Source organism: Papaver somniferum, chromosome 7 (genome assembly GCF_003573695.1).
Source record: "Papaver somniferum cultivar HN1 chromosome 7, ASM357369v1, whole genome shotgun sequence".
In the NCBI taxonomy this organism is placed as follows: Eukaryota; Viridiplantae; Streptophyta; class Magnoliopsida; order Ranunculales; family Papaveraceae; genus Papaver; species Papaver somniferum.
Genome location: NC_039364.1, coordinates 92814127 through 92827183, shown reverse-complemented (window position 1 = coordinate 92827183; position 13057 = coordinate 92814127). Strand labels below are relative to the sequence as shown.

The 13057-nt window shown below is 38.5% G+C and overlaps 1 pseudogene; it reads left to right on the top strand.

Annotated features, from left to right (window-relative positions):
• The first annotated feature begins 4547 nt into the window (after positions 1-4547).
• On the top strand, positions 4548-12665 carry LOC113297873 (annotated as a pseudogene).
• Positions 12666-13057: the final 392 nt, after the last annotated feature.

Genomic DNA, 13057 nt, shown 5'->3' with positions numbered 1-13057 from the left:
ATAATTGTTTGTTGAGAGGGCAAAAATCCTTCAAGACGTTGGCGACACTCATTCGTTGTTCCCTGACTATGTAGAGAGACCGTGTATAGATTCAGGCGGCTCTCCATACATAATTATTTGTTGAGAGGGAAAAACGCCTTCAGGACGTTAACAACGCTGCACGTTGTTCCCTGACTATGCACCTTTCAGAACGAGTATGATGCATCAACTATCTCATATCTCGATTCTACAGTAGATTAATTCTACCGTGACATTCACCGACTGAATTCCTAGAAGATAATCTATTTTATCTTATCACACCGTTCCAAGGCTGATCCACGGCTGATCCCATGGATTAGTAATAGATAATCACTTTATCTAATTACTCCGTTCCATGAATTCCCCGAATGGATTTCATAGATTAGTAATAAATGCTCAACTCCTTTTATTACTCCGTTTCATGAATCATTCCCAGCAGAATTTCATGAATTAGTAATAAATACTCCACAATCGGGAGTCTGACCATCATCGAGTAAGTCCTGAGAAAATGGTGTGTGTGTGTACTCGACAAATAATGCACAAACGAGCACCCAAACACACGAATGAACTGTCAAAGTATGGACGAACGAGCTACCCATGGAAATAAAACAATAACTAATAAAATAAGGAAAGGCGTGGGGCCAGGCCCGGCCGGTCATGCCGTGGACGGTCCCTCCCTTATTTTATTTTCACTAATATATTTTATTTCCTCTCTCATCTCATAGGGTTTCCCTCACTTGAGAAAACTCCCTCGTTTGTGAGAAACTCTTGGGTTTCCATGCTTTCATTGAACAAAAATAGGGAAAAGGTGTCACGGGACCGAGCCACCTAGCCGGCCGGCCATGCCCTAGCCTTGGCCGATCCCACACCTCACAATTCCTTGTTTTCACATATTATTATTTCCATCATCTCATGGAATTCCATCGTTTGACCGAAAACCCTAGTTTTTCAATATTTTCTCAAATATTGCTTAAACCATGGAAAACCCAAAAAGTCAAATGGTCACTCGAGCGACTAGGATTCCCACGTCAAAAATTAAAATATCATTATTTTAATATTCTCAAATTATCTGTCGCATGAGCAAAGTTCTTCTTTCTCATTCGAGCAAAAATTGAGAGTTTCAGTCAAGATCAAACTCTTCTGAAAATCCAAAACATTGCTCGAACGATCGTCAGAAAATACCAAAACTATCAGGAATGAGACACGGACACTATGGTGACAGGGCATGCTGCCTTGACCGACCAAGGCCGGCCCTAAGGCTTGCAAGGAGCCGGTCCCACATATATTCACAATTTTGACCTAATTTGCTAGCAATCGCTCATATTGGGTCCAAACTCTCTCCAACCAACTTGGGACTCGCTCAAACTACTAGAAACTGGTCCCACGACCACCAAGGTCTGGTCCCATGCCCTCTTGGTCGGTCCCTCACCTCTCCACAATTAGGTTTTACTACCTAACGCTCGCTCGAGCACTATTCTAATAAATGATCAACACTAGCATTTGATCATTCTTTCACCAGCCGGTCAATAAAGGACCCTGGAGCACGCTCACTAGAGAACTTGGACACCACATGGTCTTCCATCATCCCATGTGGTTGATAGGTGTCATAAACACCTTGATATTTATCTATTGTTTATGCTTTCTCTGTGAGTTTTCTTGTAAATTATGTATCTTATGTTTGCTTTTGAGTCGATTAGGTATTTTGGAGTCATTTGAGCAAAAGGAAGTGGAACTCTCTATATCCATGGCTTCTTCTCAATCATCTTGAAGAGAACGAAAAGACGGAGCCAACAACGAAAGAATGAGGAATTTGTACTGTCAGTCAGAAGCTATCAGGGTGGCCCTTAACTGAAGCATGGGTGCTATCAGCATCTCCCAATGTTGTATCCTTATCTAAACATGGGTCGAACTGAAGAAGAACACATTTTTCTTCTTTTCATTCTTCGTTCTGCAGCAGCTGGAGACGTTCATAGAGGTGATTTTGATGAGGAATTTGGATGGAAGATAAGGAGTTGAGTTAGCAACAGAAGAGATAGATGGGTTCTTGAGCTAAGTGTTGCAGTTGGTGTTGAAGAATGAGCTGATGTTGTTCGAATCTAAAAGGGGATCTGAGGCTGTTATAATTGATATATTAGGGTTTGCTGATGCTGAGAAGAACAAATTCATGGTTTTGGTGGAGATTCATGGGTATTCTGAGATTGAGAAAGTTTAGAGGAATGGGTTCTGTTCGAATTGATGAAAGAAATCATGGTGAGGAGATGCTTCTGTTAAGGGGGTTTGTGATGGAATTTTAAGTTAGGTCAGAAATTGATTAAGAAATTGAGTTCAAAGACTCAACTCAAAGGAGAAAGAGATGGGTATGAATTAGTAAATGATGTTGATGCTGCCATTGAAGATGTGAAGAACAGATGAAGATGTGAGATTCAGAAATCAAAGTTCAGAGCAAATCAGGGATAAAGGAGAAGTAGAAGATATTGATGTTGTTCGAATCTGGTTTCGATTTGTGAATTGGTGATGCTCAAGGGTTGAACTCGGTTAGCAGTGGTGTTTGTATTGTGAATTTGCTGTTGCAGCAAGGAACGCAGTTGAAGCTGCAGAGATAGTGGATTGAAGATGTGCAGTTGAGATGGCAGGAATCGAAATGGAATGGTGGTGTTGTGGTTGCAGTCAAGTCAGGTTCAGTTGCAGAGCAGCAGAAGTGGCTCAAGATGGTGGTGATTCTGAGTGTTTACAAACAGCTGATGGCTAGCTGCAGACGGCAGTGGAAGCAGCTGAGCGCAAAGAGATGGAGTTATTGGTGCAGAGATTGGATGAAGTCGGGGAAGTAAAGGCATACAACTGTAGTTGGCTGATGCAGATAGACAAGAATCTGGAGGAGATGCAGCTGGTTGTGTGTCTGAATGGGATCTCAGGGACCTGAGGTTAGTGGTTTGGTTATGAGCAAGAATTACAAGATGAGAATGAGAAGATGGACGGTGGAACGTTTACTTCGAAGCGGTTTCAGATGGCAATGGAGACAGTTATGGAGCTTAAGCTTATGGAGAAGCTCCAGAAAGTGCAGTTTCTTGGTGTATGAACTGAAGTGCAGGATGTGTTGCAATGGTTGTTAGTTGAAGCAGCAGCAGGGAATGAGTTGGTTAAAATTGTCGTGGACTGGAGGTGGAATGAAGGATAGAATGCACTGTCAGTTCCAGAGAACTGACTGTTGAACAAGTATATCAAGTTAATGGGCTCTGGGCCTAACTTCTTGTGGACCAGTTTGAGAAGAGTTTTGAGCTGTATTTGGACTGAATCTGATCGAGAGGACAACCAACAAGGTTGGCCGTGACCTAAACACAAGAATTGGAGAGAGTATATAAAAGGGGATCTAATTCTGATATTTAATCTCCTCTTCTACTTTGTTCTAGGGTTTAGAGACATGGAAACTCTTCTCTTTCTTCTTGTTATGGATTCCTTGAATATGAGTACTTAATTTTATTATTGGTTATTTTGTGGATTTCACATACCATGATTTTGAGTTTAATGAATTAGTTTTGTCATAATTATCGTTCATGATTCTCTGAAAATATAGTTATATGATTGACGTATTATAACATGATTTGATTGTTTGTTTTGTCAAGTTGCAAATTGGTAGAACTTGTAATCACATCTATTGCTAGTTTAGGATTAATCATCGAGCGATAATTCTTGAACACAAGTAGCATAAATATGGTTATAGCTTGTAGTGATACATCCTTGTAATCATATGTGAATCGTGGCCTTTGTTAAATTGTTTGCGCAATGTATTTCAATTATAATGATTAGCCTAATTTCATGAATCTTAATGTTCCATGAGAATTGAACTTGATTAGCGCAGGGCGTTAGGTTATTCTTTTGGTATAATTCATATTCGCATCTTTTAATGTGTTTGTTGATGACAAGAGGAAATTAGCGGGATATCCTTTCGACAAGGTATTCCAGGGCTTTTGATAAAGAGAGATTAAATATCAATTCTAGTTATTAAGACAAGAACATATTTGTGAATGAAAACGAATCCTTAACCAATATCTTTACATCTTGATTTGTGTGTTTGCTTTGCTTTATTTGTTTTTAGTATAATTTGGTTTACATAAAAATCAGAAAACCCCCCTTGTTACTTTCAGGAAACCAAAACATATTGACAACCTAAGTCCTCTCTGTGGGAACGATCCTTTCTCGCCTTTGCTTCATTATATATTTTGAGTAGTAAGAAAGTGTAATTATTTTTGACGCCTACGACAGTGATCAAATTTTGGCCCCGTTGCCGGGGAGGCAACAGTTGTCACTTGTTTTTGATTTCTTATTTTATTGTTATTTTTGTTTTGTTTTTAGTTTTTTTTTCTTGTTTTCTGGTTTTTGACATAGTTTTGAGGCCTCTTATTTCAGGTACCAATTTCTATGGACGGAGCATATTAGAACAATGGATACGGTTTTCAACAACCTCAACATTATGAAAATTACCCACCATCTATGGGATACAATCAAAACCAATTTATTGGCTATGATGCATGTCCTAGACAACCTTATGATGATTTTCATACATACCAAGAAGATAGTTGTAACGCAGAATGGCCAGTCTCAACCATTTGACTCCTTAGTAGTCAAACTTTGTATCTGCAGTCCATGTATACCTTGAACACTCGGGTGTTAGATCCGTGCTTAATCTTCAGTTTTTGTTACTTCCTTCCTGGTGCATTTCTTAGCCTTTGCTGCATGTAGGAGCACTTCTTCGATCGGGTGTAAAATTCCCCATGTTCAATCTTATTCTCTGTTCAGGTAAAAAGAACTTGGAAATACTCAAGAAACGATTCTTATGATCCCATCCATGCACATTCAATCTTATTCTCCGTATTTCAAGGTCTCTTTAACCATCCTCATTTCCGCTCTGATCATCACAATTCAAGTTTCTGATCAACAACAACAAACACCTATACGGTTCTTGGTGCTTCTTCCTCATCATCATAGGAACAATAGTTTTGAGTACATAATTGAAGCTTTAATGGCTCAAGATTATACTAACTGGGCCGAAACACTTTTAACTGATCCTTTTACTTTTCCGATTACTGCAATCTTTTTAATCCCAATTAATGAATACACTAGACAATAACATTTCTTCTTTTTCTACTCCCTTCTCATATCTATCATCAACTATTGCATATCACATCATTACACAATTCTCTGTTCTTTCGAACTTTTGAAATAGGAATCGAAGAATCCCTATTCTCTTACCTGAAAAAACAACTCTCTTATAACCCAAAAATTCTAGATCAAACTGTATGATCGATAAGATTCTAATTAAAAATCCTGATTCGTATATCAATGGAGCTGTTGTTGCGCTTGGAATTAAGTCTACTCTCAATTACTCTGTTTTTGGTGCTGAAAATGATGGTAACGGGAAAGCCCCAAACCCGAATTATTGTACTGGGAGGCGTTTGGAAACTTTTATCCTTGCAGATTCCGGGTAATGCGCAGATCTTTGACCTTAGAATATATACCGGATGGTTAACAGTTTGGGCCATAGAGGCAGTGTGGGTACATAGACTAAAGGCACAAACACGGGTGCATTCATCAACAAATAGGGTTTACTATCTATCTCACTCTTTCTGCCAACATTCACAAGAGATTTTTTTTCACTTCGAATTTTTTTTCTTGAAATCAAAAGAGATTTCTTGTTGCAAAATAAAAATGCAGCAGTTTGGAATCAACTCAATGCTGAAACAAGGTCATAAGCATTTCTCTGGACTCGATGAAGCTGTTATGAACATTGATGGTTGCAAGCAGCTCTCTACTATTACTCGAACCTCTTTTGGTCCTAATGGTAATTTCATTCTCGATAATGATTCAGCTAATTTGTAATGTCAAGCCTTTTATTTCAAGTGATACAGATTCGAGATTGATTTTGGTCTAAGTTTTCGTAACCCTAGTAGTTTTTCTGATTTTGATATTGGGTTTTACTAAATAGAGCACTGTCAAAGACGATTCATGTTTTTCTAGTTAACAGCATACAGCCCGGCAAATATAGACTACTTTTTGAAGAATCGATTCTCTCTTTCATTATGTACACCAACTTTTTCTAATGATTATGTTCAGGTATGAATAAGATGGTCATTGATCATACGGACAAGCTATTTGTCACAAATGATGCTGCCACAATCGTCAACGAGCTTGAGGTTCAGCACCCTGCAGCCAAACTCCTAGTGTTAGCTTAGCTGCTAAAGCGCAACAGGAGGAAATTGGAGATGGAGCTAACCTCACTATATCATTTGCTGGAGAGCTTCTCCAGAAGGCAGAGGAGTTAATCAGAATTGGACTGCACCCGAGTGAAATCATCAGCGGATACATGAAAGGGACCAATAAGGTTTGTACTTGTATTTATCAAGTAATCACTATCTGTTAGAACTCTCAGATATTTGGTTAAGTGAGTAACTGTTTGGTATGGTGCATGTTTTTTCCTGACTTTGTTTTATCTTTGTTTTGGTTCAAAGATAGTTGAAATCTTGGAGAGCTTGGTGGAGAAGGGTTCAGAGACAATGGATGTGCGGAACACAGAAGAAGTTGCTTCTCGAATGAAAGCTGTTGTTGCTAGCAAGCAATTTGATCAAGAAAATATATTGTGCCCTCTTATTGCTGATGTAATGATTTACAACCAAGCCAACTCGTCATCCTCTTGTTTCATTGTTATTCTTGACAGAGACACCTTTGGTTACCATTATTACTAGATTTAAATCAGATTAACAGCAGTGAACTGTTTTGCACTTCAGGCGTGTATCCAGGTATGCCCCAAGAATCCCACAAACTTTAATGTGGATAATGTGCGTGTTGCAAAGCTTCAAGGAGGAGGTTTGCGCAATTCGATGGTTATCCGGGGTATGGTCCTAAAAGGTGATGCCTCTGGGAGCATAAAAATGGTGGAAAAGGCAAAGGTGAGGCTAAGAAAAGACATATTTTCATGATCCCGAAATGTTTCCTTCCATTATTTGCTAATGTAGATGAACTATGAATAGACTTATGATGATGCAATCATGTGAGCTATCCTTGTTCTGTAGTTTTCATCTAAAATGGTAAGACTTAAAATGTAGTCGGTGGCCTATAGTTATTATTCAACTTCAATACGGTTAATTTGTGCCCGAGTAAAGGTTATGTCTACGCGCTTTAAATCTGTACCTGGTGATAACTGCACTTATAACTATACCCGATTCTCCATTTACACCCAAGTGAAGTGCTGGCACAGACACTTTATTTGGGCATGCTTCTTGTAATTCCATTTAACTGATTCGTAAGGACATTTAACTATCCAATCTGATTTCTAAATGCGGTATCTAAATCAAATCAGCTGTTCCCAGCATTTTATGTATTGGCATGGGGGTCATATATTGTCTGGCAGGCACCCACAGAATATAAAGACAGTGCAATCTTATGTCTTTTTTTTTGTATACTGTGGTTCATCACCCTTGTGAGCATGAATGTGAACCCACCAGTTTAAATTGTTTGGTTGTACTTTTGACCTGTATTAATCGCCTGCACCCAAATATTGGTATCTTGTATTTCAGTTTGCTTCTTTCTAGTTATTGCATGTGCAATTGCTTTCTTGACTTCCATGTAGGATACAGGTGGCCTCATTTTAATTATTCATGTATTTCTCTTTCACTCCGTGGTTGCTGATTTTAGTTCGTATCTTGCTACTAACTTGACTGAATCCATTTTCTTCATTCTTCTCTGTAGATTGTTGTGTTTGTTGGAGGTGTTGACACCAGTGCTACTGAGACAAAGGGAACTGTCCTTATTCATAGTGCTGAGCAGGTTAGATATTGGAGCAAGGCTTTTAAGAGAATAACTTAATGTACTCTTTCTGATGCTTATGCTGGATGATCAATCTTGGAAATGTTTTGGAGTTGAGTAGTGTTGAGTAACACAAACTGAAACATTCCACAACAGTAGTATTTAAACAGATATTGAGTTATAGAAATCGTATAGCTGCAGTGTAGCAAGTTTATAGAAAGTGGTACCTTTACATCATGTGCATTCTTGAAATTAGAAGCGTTCTACAAGGAAGCTTTGTAAGGCTAAGTATGTTAGACTCTGTGTTGAAATCTTTGTGAGAGTTTCCAAAGTATGATGCTTGCATTTTCATCTTTCTCTCGGAATCAATCTGATAATACCATGGCGTCTTTCAGCTTGAGAATTATGGAAATACTGAGGAAGCAAAAATTGAGGAGCTTATCAAGTCCGTCGCTGATTTAGGTGCTAAAGTCATCGTCAGTGGAGCAGCAGTTGGAGAGATGGCGTTACATTTCTGCGAACGTTATAAGTATGACAACTGTTTGGTTTCTTATGAATTGCACTTCATAGTTTATTTCAATGAAATCCAGCCTTCATCATGTGAATCACACAACAGTATTTGTTGGCTAATAGGCTACCGTTTTTTATACAAAACAAAAAACCATGGGTTTTGTGGATTTTCCATAGTGCATTCATCCATAATAAACAATTTGTGGTGGAATATGCTTTCATTATTAATGGGGTTGAGTAGCCAATAAGCGAGCCATTTACTCTTGTTTTATTGTAGCAGGCTGATAGTATATGTCTCGTTTCACGAAAACATTTTGGCGAAGGAGGTTTTTTTAATCTTCTCTACATGAATATGAATAGCCAAGCTCCCGTGGTTCTTCCTTCTGTTTTATTATAGCAGGCTGATAGTATATGTCTCGTTTCATGAAAACATTTTGGCGAAGGAGGTTTTTTAATCTTCTCTACATGAATATGAATAGCCAAGCTGCCGTGGTTCTTCCTTCTGTACATTAAATTGAATTACTTGCTCTGTCACCAACATACTCAAGTGTGCATATGTATATAGGTTCCCTGTGTTTTCCAATCTATGGAGCGTATGTGTTGTATAAATGACGTACATACACAAGTTCATGCCTTATTTACCAAGCAATTTATTGTGATGAGATTCATTTTTTATGCACGTGAAGTGTTTTTGAAATAACCTTGCTAAACTTTTTCTTTACTTCCAGGCTTATGGTTTTGAGAATCAGTTCAAAGTTTGAACTTAGACGGTTTTTCCGCACTACTGGATCAATCGCTCTTGTAAGCCCACTATCACGACCAAATGAATTCCAATATGCTTTTGTAAAATTCCCTGTGAATTCTTGTTTATGTACTTGTGGAAACAGTTGAATCTTAGACAACCTAGCCCTGATGATCTAGGACATGCTGATTCAATCTCAGTAGGGGAGATTGGCGGTGCTCGGGTATGCTTCTTTCAGTTTGCTGTTGTTCCAGATTCTTAAATATTCTTTTGTTTATCTCCTGGAGATTTTTATAGGTTGCATATGTTACATTTTCATTTAATAGGTCACTGTTGTGAAGAACGAGGAGGGTGGAAACTCTGTAGCCACAGTGGTCTTACGAGGAAGTACTGACAGTATATTAGATGACCTTGAGAGAGCTGTTGATGATGGAGTGAATACCTGCAAGGTACTTTATTGCTGAAGATGGACTCAGCTGAAAAAGTGATCTCGTTACATCTTTATAAGAAAGAGTTTTTACATCCAGATTATAACGCTGTTTTATTTATTAGGCAATGTGCAGGGACAGCCTCATAGTCCCTGGAGCTGCAGCAACAGAAATTGAATTAGCAAGACAATTGAAGGAATTTTCCTTTAAAGAAGTTGGGTGTGTAGGTTTTTATTTATTTTATTTTTTTCCGTTGCTTTTGTGCGCAATTCCAAGCCATTTTTAGCTGCTCTACTTTTTTTCTTTTTGATCATAAAATAAAGATAAATCATAAACACAAGCTTAATGTCCAGAACCGTAGTGAGGAGCATAGGCGACAACCAAACCAAGACTGGTACATGAGACTCAAATTCGCTGCTTTAGCTAGGACATCAGCAGCTTTATTTCACACCCTACATACAAAAACACAGTAAAATGCAGACAAAACTCTAAGAGCTAACCTGCAGTCATTGAGAAGATAGAAATTCTTCCATCTAACAACCCTATAATTAGGCGTCACAGGATCTATTACATTTTCATAATCACCTTCTATGATTACATTGGGCATGACATGCTGATTCTGCAATACCTTCAGTTAGCAAGTTGCCTCTAGAAGGGTTTGAGCTTCAGCTTGCTCTGATATAACGACATACTGCTCTTCCTGCCAAGAAGATCCCTGTGTTACCAAACCAATACCAGCTTTTTAGAAGAGATATCAAATGCAGCATCAAAATTTAGTTCAAAGGTGGGGTAGTCGAATGCAAATGGGGCAATTATTGATGGTGGTTATAGGAGGACTATACCTAGTAGGTGCAAGGCTAATATTGTATTTTATGCAAAATTGCTTGATGCACTGAATGACCATCCTAGCATTAGGACTTAGCTGCTCTACTTCTGAAAATGGACTTTTACTGATATAGAAATACATGGCTGAATTCTTTGGCTCTCCTTCCTAGTGAACTACCCATCTGTTTGCTTCTCATGTTAAAAACTAAAATTATATCCTAGGGTTGTTGTGTCCTTTTGGCAGTTGTCATCGTTGGAAATTCAGCTCCTTAATCCTCATTAACTAGACTTAAAGATGATAATAATAATTAATAACTTTACCTTCTGCTGAGAACAGTGTTTACCCAAATGGTAACATGTTCCACAACTCTTATATTCCATCTCTTACACAGTATAAACAACATACATATTAACAATAGATTACCTTAGGCAGAATTCTGTAGAGTTTATAACTGAGATTTATCATAACACAAACTCTACAGCTTCAACAAACACCACATACAATATAATCCATTCATATTGTAAGAGTACTTTACTGATTTTACTGAAGGAAGAGAAAGATAATCAGATTTCCAACAGGTGGAGTGATTTGGATTTCTACATCTATTTCATCGTGCTTGAGTGATGAAAAAAACAGAAGTTCTGTTTCCACCATGAGTTGGAAACCACTTAATAATATATATCATTTGTGCCACTTCATAAGGTGATTAAGCTACTCTTGGCTTGATGTGGCCTTAACCAAAAACTTAACTTAAACGCATGATTGAGAACTTCAATCATACCTTAATCCAGATTATCCTAAGACTGAATAACACACAAGTACCAGTTCTGTCCAGTGCAGCATGTTTATGATGCAGGGACATGGGACAGTGATATTTTGGATATTTGCGTGTGTACGCTGCCTGATGATTTCTCTTGTTCTTCAACAACAAAACCCGAGCTATTTACATTTTGGTACTTATTTTAACAAATTCTAGATGATTAACTACCTAGGTCAGTCAAAGTCTACTACTGTGGACTGAGAGTTGTAAGCAAGTGTGAAGGTTTAAGGTCACAAACCTAAAGTATGTAATAATTTGTCCAGCATTGTGTAGTAAGCTAGGCAAGTCTTTGAAAGTCACTTCATTGGATAAGTAAGTGTATCCAGCAGTACCCGTGTCCACACCTATGGGACACTGGACGCGCACACCAGTTGTCTTCCAAACAATCCGAGCAACCCAATCTACAGACATCGTTGGTGCAAATTTAATTCTTAATTAAAGATGGATGGAGCATTAAGACTTACGTGGTGGCAGATGCTATAAATTATTAAACTAATCTATGTTGATGCACTGCAGTGGTCATCTTCTTGTTCTTTACTGGGTGCAAGATGATTGGGACTTCAATAGTATGTCGATGGTTCATATAATATTATACTAGTACTACTTTACTTTTTCTGTTCACTTTTTTGTTCCATGTTTTGTTGCCTTCCTTGTGGAACAATTAATTTCCTAAAACCTTTTCTCGATTTTGACTGGCACTGCCCTGGCATCAGTGTAACCTTTTCTTGATGGTTAGTGGAGCTATACTCTAGATCTTGTTGACTGGCACTGGCCTTTCATCACTGTAACGACTTCCCTTCGTGCAGATTGGATCAGTATGCTATTAACAAATTTGCCGAGAGCTTCGAAATGGTTCCCCGGAGCCTTGCTGAAAATGCTGGGCTTAATTCGATGGAGATTATATCCTCTCTATATGCTGAACATGTGGCTGGAAACTCCAAAGTGGGTATAGACTTGGAATAAGGTGTATGCAAGGATATTTCCAGCTTGGGTATTTGGGACCTTCATGTTACCAAGTAAGCTGCCTTTTGATAATCGTTCCTTTTCAGTTAACAAGTTAACACAGTATGCAAGTGTTTTGATATCATTTTACTAATGTAGTATTTCATCTATGTCAGATTCTTTGCCCTCAAATACGCTTCAGAAGCCGTGTGCACTGTACTTGGAGTGGATCAGGTATGATTCTCTTTCTCTGCACCAACTCGTTTACACGCTTTTTTTGTTTTATCTAAATATGTGGTCCTTTTCTACACGGCTGCAGATTATAATGGCCAAACAAGCAGGTGGACCAAGGAGAGATCATCGGCCCGCTGGGGCAGGAATGGATGAGGACTAGTTTAGCTGTCTTTATTTCCTGTTTGTCGCCCCTAGGTTCTTCCAACTTAAATGTGACCACTAGTGAAAAAGAAAAAGAAGCGTTTTTTTTTTGTAAGGATCACAAGGCTTATATTATGATGCTTCTTGAGGCCCTAATTTTGTATTTTGCCGTTGTTGTCACCTTGAAGTTTTCGCAGTCGTGGTAACTTGTGTGTAGTTTCTATGAGATGCAATTTGGTTCACTTGATACGAATGTTTTAGTTGATTTTGTGCTTCAGTAAGTTGTCCATTCCGTGGTTTAAGACTAGTGTATTAATTGATGTGATCCATCTAAGTTTTTCCACATTGTGGACGTAACCATTCATTTTTGAGACACAAATGCCCCTCAACCAGAGTTAAATTGGATTTGACGGAGGAGATAAATGTTCTTAGCATTGGGATTGGGAGCGGTGAAAATGGGTCCGCTAACTTATCTCTGTCCGGAGATTTACTCGAAATAAACTCTCGGTACTTTTAGCATTTCCGTACCCAATTTCCAAAGCGGAATGCTAAACCCACTCTAGTGGTCTCGTGGACTGTACCAACTATCAAGTGAGACG